Here is a 14,212-nt window from a genome sequence, read left to right as displayed (position 1 = left end):
ATTACCACAATAAGTTTACTGAACAAATACCACCTCATATAAACACAAAACAAGAAAAATTTTTCCTTCTGATGAAAACTCTTAGGATCTACTCTCTTAAAAACTTTCGTATATAATATACGGGAATGTTAATTATATTAATCATATTATTGTATATTATATCCCTAGTACTTATTTAACTTATAACTGGAAATTTGTACCTTTTGACCACTTTCATCCAATTTCCCCTCTATCCAACCCCCACTTCTGGTAACCACAAATCTGATCTCTTTTTCTATGAGCTTATTTGTGTCTTTGTTTGTGTGTTTGTTTTTGAAGTATAATTGACCTACAACACTATGTTAGTTCCTAATGCACAGAATTATATCTTATACATATCATTACATCTTATATATACTAATCTGTTAGATATAACATTATTTCATGTACCACTAAGAAAGAGAAAAAGCTGAATATGAAGCTATGACATAATGCATTCTTATTGATTGCAAAACATTTCCATTTCAGATAAGTTTAGTATGGAAGTATATGCATTTATAATCAATGAAATATTTGAATTTAAATAAGAATAAAGCACACAAATACTATATTAGCATATTAGGGAACAGATGTTTTCTACCATGAGATAAACACTGAAATGAAAATTGACAGAAAAATTTTTAAATGGTTTGATCTCTAACATTTTGTATCACTCTACATGACTGATTTAGCACACCGTGGCAGCAATTTTCTGAATTGTATGTAGTGACCTGAAAAGTTAATGAATCTGGTAAGGTATTTTCTATCTTTCTCCTTGGATGAGTCATAAATACTTATAGACTCTGATTATTTGTTTTTTGAGGTTTATATGCCACAATGAAGAGGGTTTTTTTATATCCTAGGAACCATTAATTTCTTCTCCAAAAAGATAAAATGATTTCACGTCACTGCTTTTCAAGTTATTTTAATATTACCTAAAAAATGGGGCAATATAATATAAAGGGAGCTACATATTCAGACATTAAAATAAAATGTCTAAATAGGCTCCATCAGATATGATAGGGAGCTTTTATATGATGATTCAAAATGCATTAACTATTACTTTGGTAACATAGTGGTATAGTATTAAATTAATGACATGTTCTAAATGCTTTCATTGACCTCATGTACCTCTAAAATGTTCAGTGTCTGCACTTCATAAGTGACTTTGATCTCATCTCTTATTGAACACCATGACAGATGAGAAAAATGGAGATAGTCTCTGACAGTGGAAACAAGCAGCCTGTCATACTTTTACTCTATAGAGCTGGTCACATTTCCAGTATGCTACTTTCTTCCATGAGTGAAAACAATGATTTAATTCCTGGAGCTCTAGGAAAGTACTTTGTTGTAACAGGCACAGGAACTACGTTTGATGTACGAAGTTCTAAGTGGAAGTTCCACCTAAACAATTTGTTAAATGAATAATGTTGAGAATGTCATAAAATTTTTCACTTTGTTTCTTACACATTAAAAAGAATTGAAACTTACAACCTTTTGACATACACGTTGTGCATACCAAATGGAATTCTGTGAAAATATTTCTTCACATTCTAAGTGACACGGGAAGCTAGACATGGTTGAACTACTATTGTAACTGTTATTGATATATTAGCAGCAGGAGCAGTGGAAAGGTACACAGTTGTTAGCAGGAAGAATAAACTAGATGTAGAAACAGTTGTATTATCCTATTTATTACTTTTTCAAAGCTGAGTTTTGAAGTTTTGTAATAGCTGACATCTGCAATTAATGTACAATTTTATGGAAATACAAAATAAGGATACCCTAAACAATATTTTATTGCAAAATATTGTCACCAATCTCTGAGCATTTAAACAAAGAGGTAGAATGTTCATTTGACCCAAGTGTTCGATAACGTTTTTATCATTTAGATTGCTCAGGAAGGTCATTAAACTCATTAGTTGCACTTGAGATCTTCAAAGAAATGACTGGTTTACTAAAAATTAAAACCTTTTGAACTTCCTTTTTAAAACAAATGAATTCAGAATAGTCATTGCAGTGATTTAAAGGGAGATTTATGAGAAAGATAGAAATGAGATTTTAAAATGTTTTATATATTTCCCACAGTGAATACTGTCCAGATTTATTTTCATATTATTGTGATAAAATAATCCATAAGAATAAAGTCTTATTGTGGATTTCAAAATGTTTAAAGATAGAGTTAGTGTTATTAAATTTTCTAACTTTTTACTTGAAAAAATTTTTGAAACATACACTGATGTCAGAATCTAGATTTATATATGTATTATTATTTGTGGGTCTTTAGAGACCCTCTTATATTGCTCTGTGTCTCATAAATCTTTAGGCAATTGAGTTTCTTCAACAAAAAGCTACATATATTAATCTTCTCACAGAAAATAGACCTGATAAAATTACTCAGTTTATTTCTTTCTTACTTTTCTCATGAATGTGCTGCCCCTTAAAAAGAATTTCTCTTATTAAAATAATGAAAAAATTTTTTTCAAAGAAAGCAAATATTATTTAAAATGTTTCATTATCACTCATTTATGAAGGTTATTTTCCCTAATTATTTTCAAGAAACATTATTTCAAAAGAGCATTTGGATTAGATTTTATAACTTTCCTGCCAGTTCCTAAATCTGTGGTAAAATATATATACTTCCTAAACTCTGAGCCTCCAGACTTAGTAATACATCAGAAGTTAAATAAAATAAAAGATAATGGGGTAGATTTCCCAAATCCTTTTATGATGAATATGTGACAAAAAATAGAGCTGCTAACTCTTTGAGAAAATTTGACATTGTCTCTCCTGTCTTTACAATCAAATCCCTGCTATCAGTTGAAACTTTTAAGTTTATATATTCCTTTTTATAAGTTGAAAAAAGTAGTATCTCACCTTAATTTAACTCTTAGATGCTTGAAAAGTCTAAATTCTTCCTAGAATATTAAAATCATAGATATTGAATTTCTAGAAGACACATATCAAAGAGAATTTGTTGCTGTACCATACCATTTTAGAACCATCAGCTGTAATCTTGGTATCCATGTTTGAAGAAATAAAAGAGAATACCTTATGGTTATTAGGCATGGTTCTCTGGTTTTGTGAATAAAGTAGATAAATCTAGGGCTTTGCCAATCTATCACAATTCCCATGCACTCTTCCACCTTAGGAGGTAAGCTTAATGCCTGTCATTGGTAAGAAGCTATATAAATTATAGTCAAGAGACTCATTCAAAGAGGAAACATTAAGTTACACTGAACTCAGAAGAGAATAAGATTTTATACCTGATAGAGCAAAAGCACACACACACTCACACACACACACACACACACACACACAGCAGCTGAGGTAATTTAATTATTTCTTATACCATGAATTTTTAAAGGCATCGTATTTGATAGTGGTCAAACTGTCAACCAGAATGAACCATCATTCTTTGATACATGTTTCTTGAAATAATATATAAAAATTAGGAAATGTCTAGCTACTTAAACTTGTAAAATTTGGATATGTTTAAAAAATAAAAATAAAACTTGCACACATAAAAGTGGAAAGCACATGGGTATTTATAGTTATTGGCCACAAATTATTTGATTGTATATTTTGAAGTTATTTTCCTCACAGGGAAATTATTTGCTTTTTAAAAATAGAAAGCAATAGAGAAATTTTTATTGAAATAAAATTCTATGTAAAAATCCATGTCATTTTTTTTGGTTGAGTTGTTCTAAATTTTCTGTAATATTAAGCCTTCTTATGTACCTTAAAATAAATCTAACAACTACCCAGCTCTCATTTATTATCACACTAGAAATATCAATATTTTTTTCTTATGAGGATGGTATAGTAAAAATTGAAAGAATAAAAATCTCTTAAACTGTATATAATAATCAAGCATTAGAGTGGAAGAAATTTTCACAGTCACAGAATTTTTACTCTGTGATACATTCCCATGTATATTTTAAGTTCAGAACCTTCTCTCAATGAAACTCAAAATTAAACTACTCTTGAAGCAATCTTGAAGTAATTCCAAAAACAATTCACCAACGTTGTAAATCAAAATCCAAATAAATTTCTAGATTTGGGTTCATAAAATAGCTTTGGAATAAAATGCAACATGTTTAACATTATATTTTAAATTTAAAAAGTATATGGTTTTCAGAAATTCAGAAAAATAGTGATATGTTGTATGAGTGACATGGTAAATAATAAATAAAAGAGCAAAACGGAACCCTCCTACACTGCTGGTGGAAATGTAAGTTGGTGCAGCCAGTTGGAAACAGTATGGAGTTCCCTTAAAAAGCTAAAAATAAAGTTACCACATGATCCAGCAATCCCACTCCTGGGCATATATCTGGAAACGACGAAAACTGTAATTTGAAAACATACATGGACTCCAATGTTCATTGCAGCACTATTTACAATAACCAAGACATGGAAGCAACCTAAATGTCCATCAACAGATGAAGGGAAAAAGATGTGGTATGTACATATATCTAGGGGTTATCATACTAAATGAAGTAAGTCAGACAAAGACAAATATTATATGATATCACTTATATATGGAATCTAAAAAATAATACAAATGAACTTATTACAAAACAGAAACAGACTCACAGACATAGAAAACAAACTAACTTTGGTTACCAAAGGGGAAGGGAGGAGAAGGATGAATTAGGAGTATGGGTTTAACAGATACACACTACTATGTATAAAATAGATAAACAAGAAGGATTTGCTGTATAGCACAGGGAACTATATTCACTATCCTGTAATAACCTGTAATGGAAAAGAATCTAAAAAAGAATATACATGTATATGCGTACATGTATAACTGAATTACTCTGCTGTACACCTGAAACTAACACAATAATGTGGATCAACTATAATTAAAAAAATAAAAAAACAGACTGCTACTAGATATTTTGTGAGTTTTTAAAGTTTGAGCTGAATGACTGTCCAGGCTGAACAGAGTTAATAAATCTTAGCAATGAAGTTTAAAAAAAGTGAATATTTATTTTATAAGCATGTTCTTCAGTATATGTTAAATTTAGTGTAATTTTATAATATGAAAAATTGTATTATCTAATATATAAATAATAACTAATAGTTACCACTATTATGTAATAAGCAGTCTTCTAATATATAAGTGATTTCTTCAATAATACCCTGTAGAATAGGTAATAGAATAATTTACTTATATTTGCAAGTACTATTCAAATCATGACATTCTTTTAAAAAGTTACCTCAAGAAGTATGAATCTGAGATTAAGAACTTTACTAAAAGTCTCTTTTACAAGGATGGCATTTGACAGAGTATTATAAATTTTTCATTGTGAAATAAAATGCACATAGAGAAAATCAGAAAACATTGCAGTACTATTCACAATAGCCATGGAATTAACCTAAATTTCCACTGAGGGATGAATGGTTAAAGAAAATGTGGTACATACATACAATGGAATATTATTCAGCTTTAAAAAAGAAGGAAATCCCGCCATTTGCAACAATATGGATAAAACTAGAGGACATTGTGCTAAGTGAAATGTCAGATATGAAAGACAAATTCTACATTATATCACTTACATGAGGAATATAAAATAGTCAAACTCATAGAAACAGACAGTAGAATGGTGATTGCCAGAGCTTGGGGGCAGGGAGAAAAGGGGAGGTATTAGTAAAAATGTACAAAGTTTCAGTTATACAAGATGAGTAAGTCCTAGAGATCTACTATACACCATAGTGCCTGCAGTTAACAGTACTGTACTGGATACTAAAAAATTTGCTAAGAGGGTAGACTTTATGTTGATTGTTCTTAGAACAAATAATAATAAAAATGATAATCATAATAATAAGTAAAGAAGTTAGGAGCAAACATTTGGAGGTGATGGATTTGTTTATGGAGTAGATTGTGGTGACGATTTTATGGATACAAACTTATCTCCACATTCATCAAGTGACATACATTAGAGTGTACAGCTTTTTGAATGTCAATCCTACTTCAATAAAATGGTTTAAAAAAAAAAATCACAAAACAAAGTTGTGCATTTCAATGTATCCACATTTAGAAAGAAAAGACTGCCAGCATTAACAGTTAGCCACATCAGCTTAAAGGAATGGGATCAATTATGCAGATCTATAAGGTAGATGAAGAAGAGCATTGAAAATATTCATTTTTAATGCTAATGTTTGGAGAGGAAATTAATGCTTGTGAATTTCCTGGTTTATATACCATATGTCTTAGTACATTCAAGCTGCAATCACAAAATACCACAGACTGAGGAGCTTATAAATAGCAGAAGTTTATTGCTCATGTTCTGGAGGCCAGTAGTCTGAGATCAGGGTGCCAGCATGGTAGGATAAGGACTCTCTTCTGGGCTGCAGGCTTCTCTTTGTATCTTTACATGGTGGAATGGACTAGGGATCTCTCTGGTACCTCTTTTATAAGGCACTAACTCCATTCATGGAATGGATGGAATTAGTGCGGGTCAAGAATTCAGGAGATGGTTGGCTGAGTGGTTCTTCTGCTCCATGTGGCATCGGCCCATGACAATCCCTTAGTTGTCTTTTGTTAACAGCTGAACTGGAAAATGCATGAACACCTCATTTACACATCTGGTCTCTCAGAACTCTCTCTGTCGACGTGTTGTCTCAGCATTTGCCTTCAAGGTTTAAAAACCTCCCAAAGGTTCCACCTAGTAATATCATCTAGGGCATTAGGATTTTAACATATTAATCTGGGGGGGACACAAACACTCAGAAATAACATCATGCTAATCAACTAAAATAGCAATGCCAAAACTCTCACCATCCCAACCTTTACTAAGGGTAAATCATTTTGACTTGATTCAATCTTTAATTTGATATAGATATTTTAATTCTCAAGTTGAATTTCTACATACTAATCATATTATTAACGTTTACTTTTCAAAAGTTCTCCAGTGATCACTTTGTAAAGGATTGAAATCTTTAAAATAATGTCTTCCAATATACATACCTATTTATGTAGATTCTCTTCAACTTATTTTAATAATGCTTTATTGTTTTCTCTCAGAAAGTGTTGCGCATCCTTTATTTAGTTTTATTATATTATTTTTTTAACATCTTTATTGGAGTATAATTGCTTTACAATGGTGTGTTAGTTTCTGTTTTATAACAAAGTGAATCAGCTATACATATACATATATCCCTATATCTCCTCCCTCTTGCGTCTCCCTCCCACCCTCCCAATCCCACCCCTCTAGGTGGTCACAAAGCACCGAGCTTATCTTCCTGTGCTATGTCACTGCTTCCCACTAGCTATCTATTTTAATTTGGTAGTGTATATATGTCCATGCCACTCTCTCACTTCATCCCAGCTTAACCTTCCCACTCCCCGTGTCCTCAAGTCCATTCTCTACATCTGCATCTTTATTCCTGTCCTGCCCCTAGGTTATTCACAACCTTTTTTTTTTTTTTTTAGATTCCATATATATGTGTTAGCATATGGTATTTGTTTTTCTCTTTCTGTCTTACTTCACTCTGTATGACAGACTCTAGGTCCATCCACCTCACTACAAATAACTCAATTTCGTTTCCTTTTATGGCTGAGTAATATTCCATTGTATGTATGTGCCACATCTTCTTTATCCATTCATCTGTCAATGGACACTTAGGTTGCTTCCATGTCTGGGCTATTGTAAATAGTGCTGCAATGAACATTGTGGTACATGACTCTTCTTGAATTATGGCTTTCTCAGGGTATATGCCCAGTAGTGGGATTGCTGGGTCACATGGTAGTCTTAATTTTAGTTTTTTAAGGAACCTCCATACTGTTCTCCATAGTGACTGTATCCATTTACATTCCCACCAACAGTGCAAGAGAGTTCCCTTTTCTCCACACCCTCTCCAGCATTACTGTCAGTAGATTTTTTGATGGTAGCCATTCTGATGGGTGTGAGGTGATACCTCACTGTAGTTTTGATTTGCATTTTTCTAATAATTAGTGATGTTGAGCATCCTTTCATGTGTTTTCTGCCTAGAGAAGTTCCTTTAGTATTTGTTGTAAAACTGGTTTGGTGGTGCTGAATTCTCTTAGCTTTTGCTTGTCTGTAAATGTTTTAATTTCTCTGTCAAATCCAAATGAGATCCTTGCTGGGTAGAGTAATCTTGCTTGTAGTTTTTTCCCTTTCATCACTTTAAATATGTCCTGCCACTCCCTTCTGGCTTGCAGAGTTTCTGCTGAAATATCAGCTGTTAACCTTATGGACATTCCCTTGTATGTTATTTGTTGCTTTTCCCTTGCTGCTTTTAATATTTTTTCTTTGTATTTAATTTTTGGATAGTTTGATTAATATGCATCTTGGCATGTTTCTCCTTGGATTTATCCTGTATCGGACTCTCTGCGCTTCCTGGACTTGATTGACTATTTCCTTTCCCATGTTAGGGAAGTTTTCAACTATAATCTTTCCAAATATTTTCTCAGTCCCTTTCTTTTTCTCTTCTTCTTCTGGGACCCCTATAATTCAAATGTTCATTCGTTTAATGTTGTCCCAGAGGTCTCTGAGACTGTCGTCAATTCTTTTCATTCTTTTTTCTTTATTCTGCTCTGTGCTAGTTATTTCCAGTATTTTATCTTCCAGGTCTCTTATCCGTTCTTCTGCCTCAGTTATTCTGCTATTGATTCCTTCTAGAGAATTTTTAATTTCATTTATTGTGTTGTTCATCATTGTTTCTTTGCTTTTTAGTTCTAGGTTCTTGTTAAACGTTTCTTGTATTTTATCCATTCTATTTCCAAAATTTTGGATCATCTTTACTATCATTATTCTGAATTCTTTTTCAGGTAGACTGCTTATTTCCTCTTCATTTGTTTGGTGTGTTGGGTTTTTACCTTGTTCCTTCATCTTCTGTGTATATCTCTGTCTTCTCATTTTGCTTAACTTACTGTGTTTGGAGTCACCTTTTCACAGGCTGCAGGTTTGTAGTTCACGTTGTTTCTGGTGTCTGCCCCCAGGGGCTAAAGTTGGTTCAGTGGGTCGTGCAGGCTTCCTGGTGGAGGGGACTGGTGCCTGTCTTCTGCTGGATGAGGCTGGATCTTGTCTTTCTGGTGGGTAGGACTGCATCCGGTGGTGTGTTTTGGGCTGTCTGTGACCTTATTATGATTTTAGGCAGCCTCTCTGTTAATGGGTGGGGTTGTGTTCCTGTCTTGCTAGTTGTTTTGCATGGGGTGTCCAGCACTGTAGCTTGCTGGTCATTGAGTGGAGCTTGGTCTTAGCGTTGAGATGGAGATCTCTGGGAGAGCTTTTGCCTTTTGATATTACATGGGACCAGGAGGTCTCTGGTGGACCAATGTCCTGAACTCAGCTCTCTTACCTCTGAGGCACAGGCCTGACAACCGGCCGGGTCACCAAGACCCTGCCAGCCACACGGCTCAGAAGAAAAGGGAGAAAAAAAGAAAGAAAGAAAGAAAGAAAAAAATAAACTAAGTTATTAAAATAAAAAAATTTTTTTAATTATTAAAAACAAAAAAATTAAAAAGTAAAGAAAAAAGAAGAGCACAACCAAACAAAAAACACAAATCCACCAATGACAACAAGTGCTAAAAACTATACTAAAGAAAAACAACAACAACATAAAAAGGAACAGACAGAACCATAGGACAAATGGTAAAAGCAAAGCTATACAGACAAAATCACACAAAGAAGCATACACATACACACACAAAGAGAAAAAGGAAAAATAAACAAACAAAAATATATATATATATTAAAAAAAAGGAAGAGAGCAACCAAATCAGTAAACAAATCTACCAATGATAATAAACTCTAAATACTAAACTAAGATAAACATAAAAGCAGAAAACAAATTAGATGCAGAAAGCAAACCCCAAGTCTACAGATGCTCCAAAAGTCCACCGCCTCAATTTTGGGATGATTCGTTGTCTATTCAGCTATTCCAGAGATGCAGGGCACATCAAGTTGATTGTGTAGATTTAATTCGCTGCTCCTGAGGCTCCTGGGAGAGATTTCCCTTTCTCTATTTGCACAGCTCCTGGGATTCAGCTTTGGATTTGGCCCTGGCATCTGTATTCTGGGGCTCTGGCTCACTCAGGCCAGGGGAGGGAGGGGTAAGAAATGAGGGGCGAGCCTGCAGTGGTGGAGGCCAGCGTGATGTTGCACCAGCCTGAGGCACACCATGTGCTCTCCTGGGGAAGTTGTCCCTGGATCACGTGACCCTGGCAGTGGCAGGCTGCACAGGCTCCCAGGAGGGGAGGTGTGGATAGTGACCTGTGCTTTGCACACAGGCTTCTTGGTGGCTGCAGCAGCAGCCTTAGCTTCTCATGACCGTCTCTGTTGTCCACGCTGATAGCCGCGGCTCGCGCCTGCCTCTGAAGCTGGTTTAGGTGGTGCTCTGAATCCCCTCTCCTCGCGCACCCCAAAACAATGGTCTCTCACCTCTTAGGCAGTTCCATACATTTTCCTGGACTCCCTCCAGGCTAGCTGTGGAGCAATAGTCCCCTTCAGGCTGTGTTCAAGCAGCCAACCCCAGTCCTCTCCCTGGGATATGACCTCCGAAGCCGGAGCCTCAGCTCCCAGCCCCCACCCGCCCTTGCGGGTGAGCAGACAAGCTTCTCAGGCTGGTGAGTGCTGGTCGGCACCGATCCTCTGTGCGGGAATCTCTCCGCTTTGCCCTCTGCACCCCTGTTGCTGCACTTTCCTCCGAGGCTCCAATGCTTCCCCCCCACTACCCCCTGTCTCCACCAGTGAAGGGGCTTCCTAGCGTGTGGAAACTTTTCCTCCTTCACAGCTCCCTCCCAGAGGGGCAGGTCCCATCCCTATTCTTTTGTCTCTGTTTTTTCTTTTTTCTTTTGCCCTAACCAGGTACGTGGGGTGTTTCTTGCCTTTTGGGAAGTCTGAGGTCTTCTGCCAGCAATCAGTAGGTGTTCTGTAGGAGCTGTTCCACATGTAGATGTATTTTTGATGTAGTTGTGGGGAGGAAGGTGATCTCCACATCTTACTCCTCTGCCATCTTGAAGGTCTCCTCTATTTTGATATTTCAAAGGTATTGTAAGTAGTCTCTTTTATTAAACATTATTTTTCTAAAGGTTTGACTTTTTATAGGTAATTTTGATTTTGTATTATAGTTTTGCAATATGTTAGCTTTGGGGAAACTGGGGCAAAGATTTCTGGAATCTTACTTTATTATTTCCTACAACATGGAAGAATTTAAAGTTTTTCCATGTATTAGGTCACAAACAAACTTTTTAAAAAGTCAGTTCCATTCATACAAGTTCAAGACACAAACTATTAATAAATAATTATAAATATATAATAAAAGAGGAAATATGAGAAATTTTAAAAGCCTTCTAACTAAAAATGTGGTTAAATTCACAATATCGTCTTGAATACAGTTGTTTTTAAACAATGTTAGCACACTAGGTATTAAAATGTTGGGATATAATTTTTGCAGAAGAAAATTAATATTTTTAAATACTTATATTAGAAATGATGGCAGATAAATTATAAGGTTAATGTACAATGAATAACAGTAGTAAAAAGGCATGAAAAGACAAAGAAATAGCACAAAGTAAAAATCAAAAGTAGCTTATGTAAAAGAATAATGAAACAAAGTAATTTATGATAATGTTAATGGACACAAAGTAAAACACACAAGTAATGATATGAAAAATTTAAGCAGAACATGACAACAGACAAAGTTGTTTATAGAAGATAATTCTATGAATAATTTTATTCCAATGAATTTGTAAACTTGTTCATTTAGCCATAAATCTAAAACAATTCATGATGCCTACTCTTACCAGATGTATGTATTGTAACAGATATGTAGCCAGCCAGTAAATAAATAGATAGATAGTAGGTAGGTAGGTAGGTAGATAGGTAGGTAGGTAGTTGATAATAGAACTTGTAGTCTGCAGTTTTTTGTTAGTTCAGGATCATGATTAGTGTTGTTCAGATCTCTGTGTTCATTGATTTTTTTCTTCAGTTCCAACTGTTCCATCAATTGCTATTAGTGGTGTGTTAAATCCTCAACTATTGTTATGGAACTGCCTATTTCTCCATTTAATTCTTTTAGTATTTGCTTCTTTTTCATGCTCTGTTTTTAGGTATACACACATTAATTCTTATTATTTCTTCCTGATGTATTGATTCTTTCTCATTATGTCATTTTTATTTTTTATATCTATGGTAACACACTTTTCCAGTCTCATTTATAGTAATATACCTACTCTCTCCTTCTTAGGTTTACAGTTTGCATTACTTATCTTTTTTCCATCCATTCACCGTCAAACTATCTGTGTCTTTATATGTAAACATAGTTGTTTGTAGACTGCATAATAGTTTAATCTTATTATTTTATCCAATCTAAGAATCTTTAACTTGTACTTACAATTTTTGTCAATTAACATAAAAATAACCATTGATATGGTTGGGTTTAGGTATACAGTTGTAATATTTGTTTTATATTTCTCTTCTCTGATCCGTTCTATTAATTTACTTTTTAATTCCAAAGTAATCTTAATATTAGTGCTAAAAGTTACAACCATATAAAGCTAAATGGTAACTTCAGGCATTAAAAAGTATGTTTTTACTTCTTTACAGTTTTATTGAAGTCGATGTTGTAATATTTCACACAAAATGTACATTTATCACCTTATATCCATTTTGCTCATGTATACATGTGTATAAACTCCCTATGTCATTGTATTTTTTAAACAACTGTAAGTTAAAAATTTTATGAAAATGTTATCTTTTATTCATGAAGGATATCGTCACTAATACAGAACTCATCATTGATATTTAACCCTTCTTTAGCACTTTAATATACTGTAATCTAGAGTTCATCATTTCTGTTTTTGTTTTTTTTTTTTTTGCTGTGTTGGGTTTTCGTTGCTGTGAGTGGGGGCTACTCTTCATTGAGGTACACGGGCTTCTCACTGCAGTGTCTTCTCTTGTTGTGGAGCACAGGCTCTAGGCACATGGGCTTCAGTAGTTGAAGCACGTGGGCTCAGTAGTTGCAGCACGCGGGCCCTAGAACACACGGGCTTCAGTAGTTGAAGCACATGTGCTCAGTAGTTGTGGCACACGGGCCCTAGAACGTGCAGGCTTCAGTAGTTGTGGCTCATGGGCTCAGTAGTTGTGGTGCACGGGCTTGCTCCGCAGCATCTGGGATCTTCCCAGACCAGAGGTTGAACCCGTGTCGGTGCATTGGCAAGAGGATTCTTAACCACTGTACCACCAGGAAGTCCGAGTTCATCATTTCTGATGAGAAGTCAGTGTTTTTTAAATTGTTCTCATTCTTTATGCAATGTATTCCTCCTTCCATATACTTTCAAGGTTTTATCTTTATAACTCTTAAGCAATTTTGACTATGACAACGGTGTGTGTGTTTATTCAGGGCTCTCTGAGCTTTATAAACACATAAATTTGAGTTTTACCAAATTGAGGAAAATATCAAGCATTATTTCTTTATTTTTTTCCTTTCCTTCTGCAACTTTAATTTCAAACATTTTGTACCATCTGATATTTCCTATTCAACTCTGTTTTTCACAATCTTTTTTTTTTTTAACTCACTTCTTCAAATGGATAATTTCTCTTGGCTTATCTATAGTTAACTAGCTTTTCTTTAACTTCCATTCTGTACTTAAGTTTAAACTGTATTTCTTTTTCAATTTCAGATATTATTTTTTCCAGTTTGGTTATTTTATAATTATAGTTTTCTGCAAATATTTCCTGTGTATTTATTTGTTACCAGCATAATTTACTTTAATGACCATATTCATAATGATAATTTTAATATCCTTTCCACCGATTCTTAAGTCTAGATCTACTTGATTGTATTTTCTCTTGACAATGGGTTGTGTTTTCCTTTCTTTTTATGTTTAGTAATTTTTATTATATCAAACATGTTGTGAGTGATTTATTGTAGGCACTCAATATTCTGTGTTTTTCCAAGGAATAATAATTTTGTATAAATAGTTAACATTTCTGAAATTAAATTGTTTCCCTTGCAGTGTATGGTATTGAAGTATGAATTAAATTATTTTAGTTTAAATCTGCCCTCTTAAAATACATCTGGGAGTCAATTGGAGATTTGGGCAGAATTTATAGTAGATTTTAGGCTTTCCTTGACTAAATATTTCCATTCTGGTATTCTTCCCTCATATTCTTTCAGCAGTGGTTGTGTTGTAGGGAAATGGAGTTTTAAAAGTAATTTT

Source organism: Balaenoptera physalus (assembly GCF_965194825.1).
Source record: "Balaenoptera physalus genome assembly, chromosome: 3".
Classification (NCBI taxonomy): Eukaryota; Metazoa; Chordata; class Mammalia; order Artiodactyla; family Balaenopteridae; genus Balaenoptera; species Balaenoptera physalus.
Note: the sequence above shows the minus strand (reverse complement) of the source record.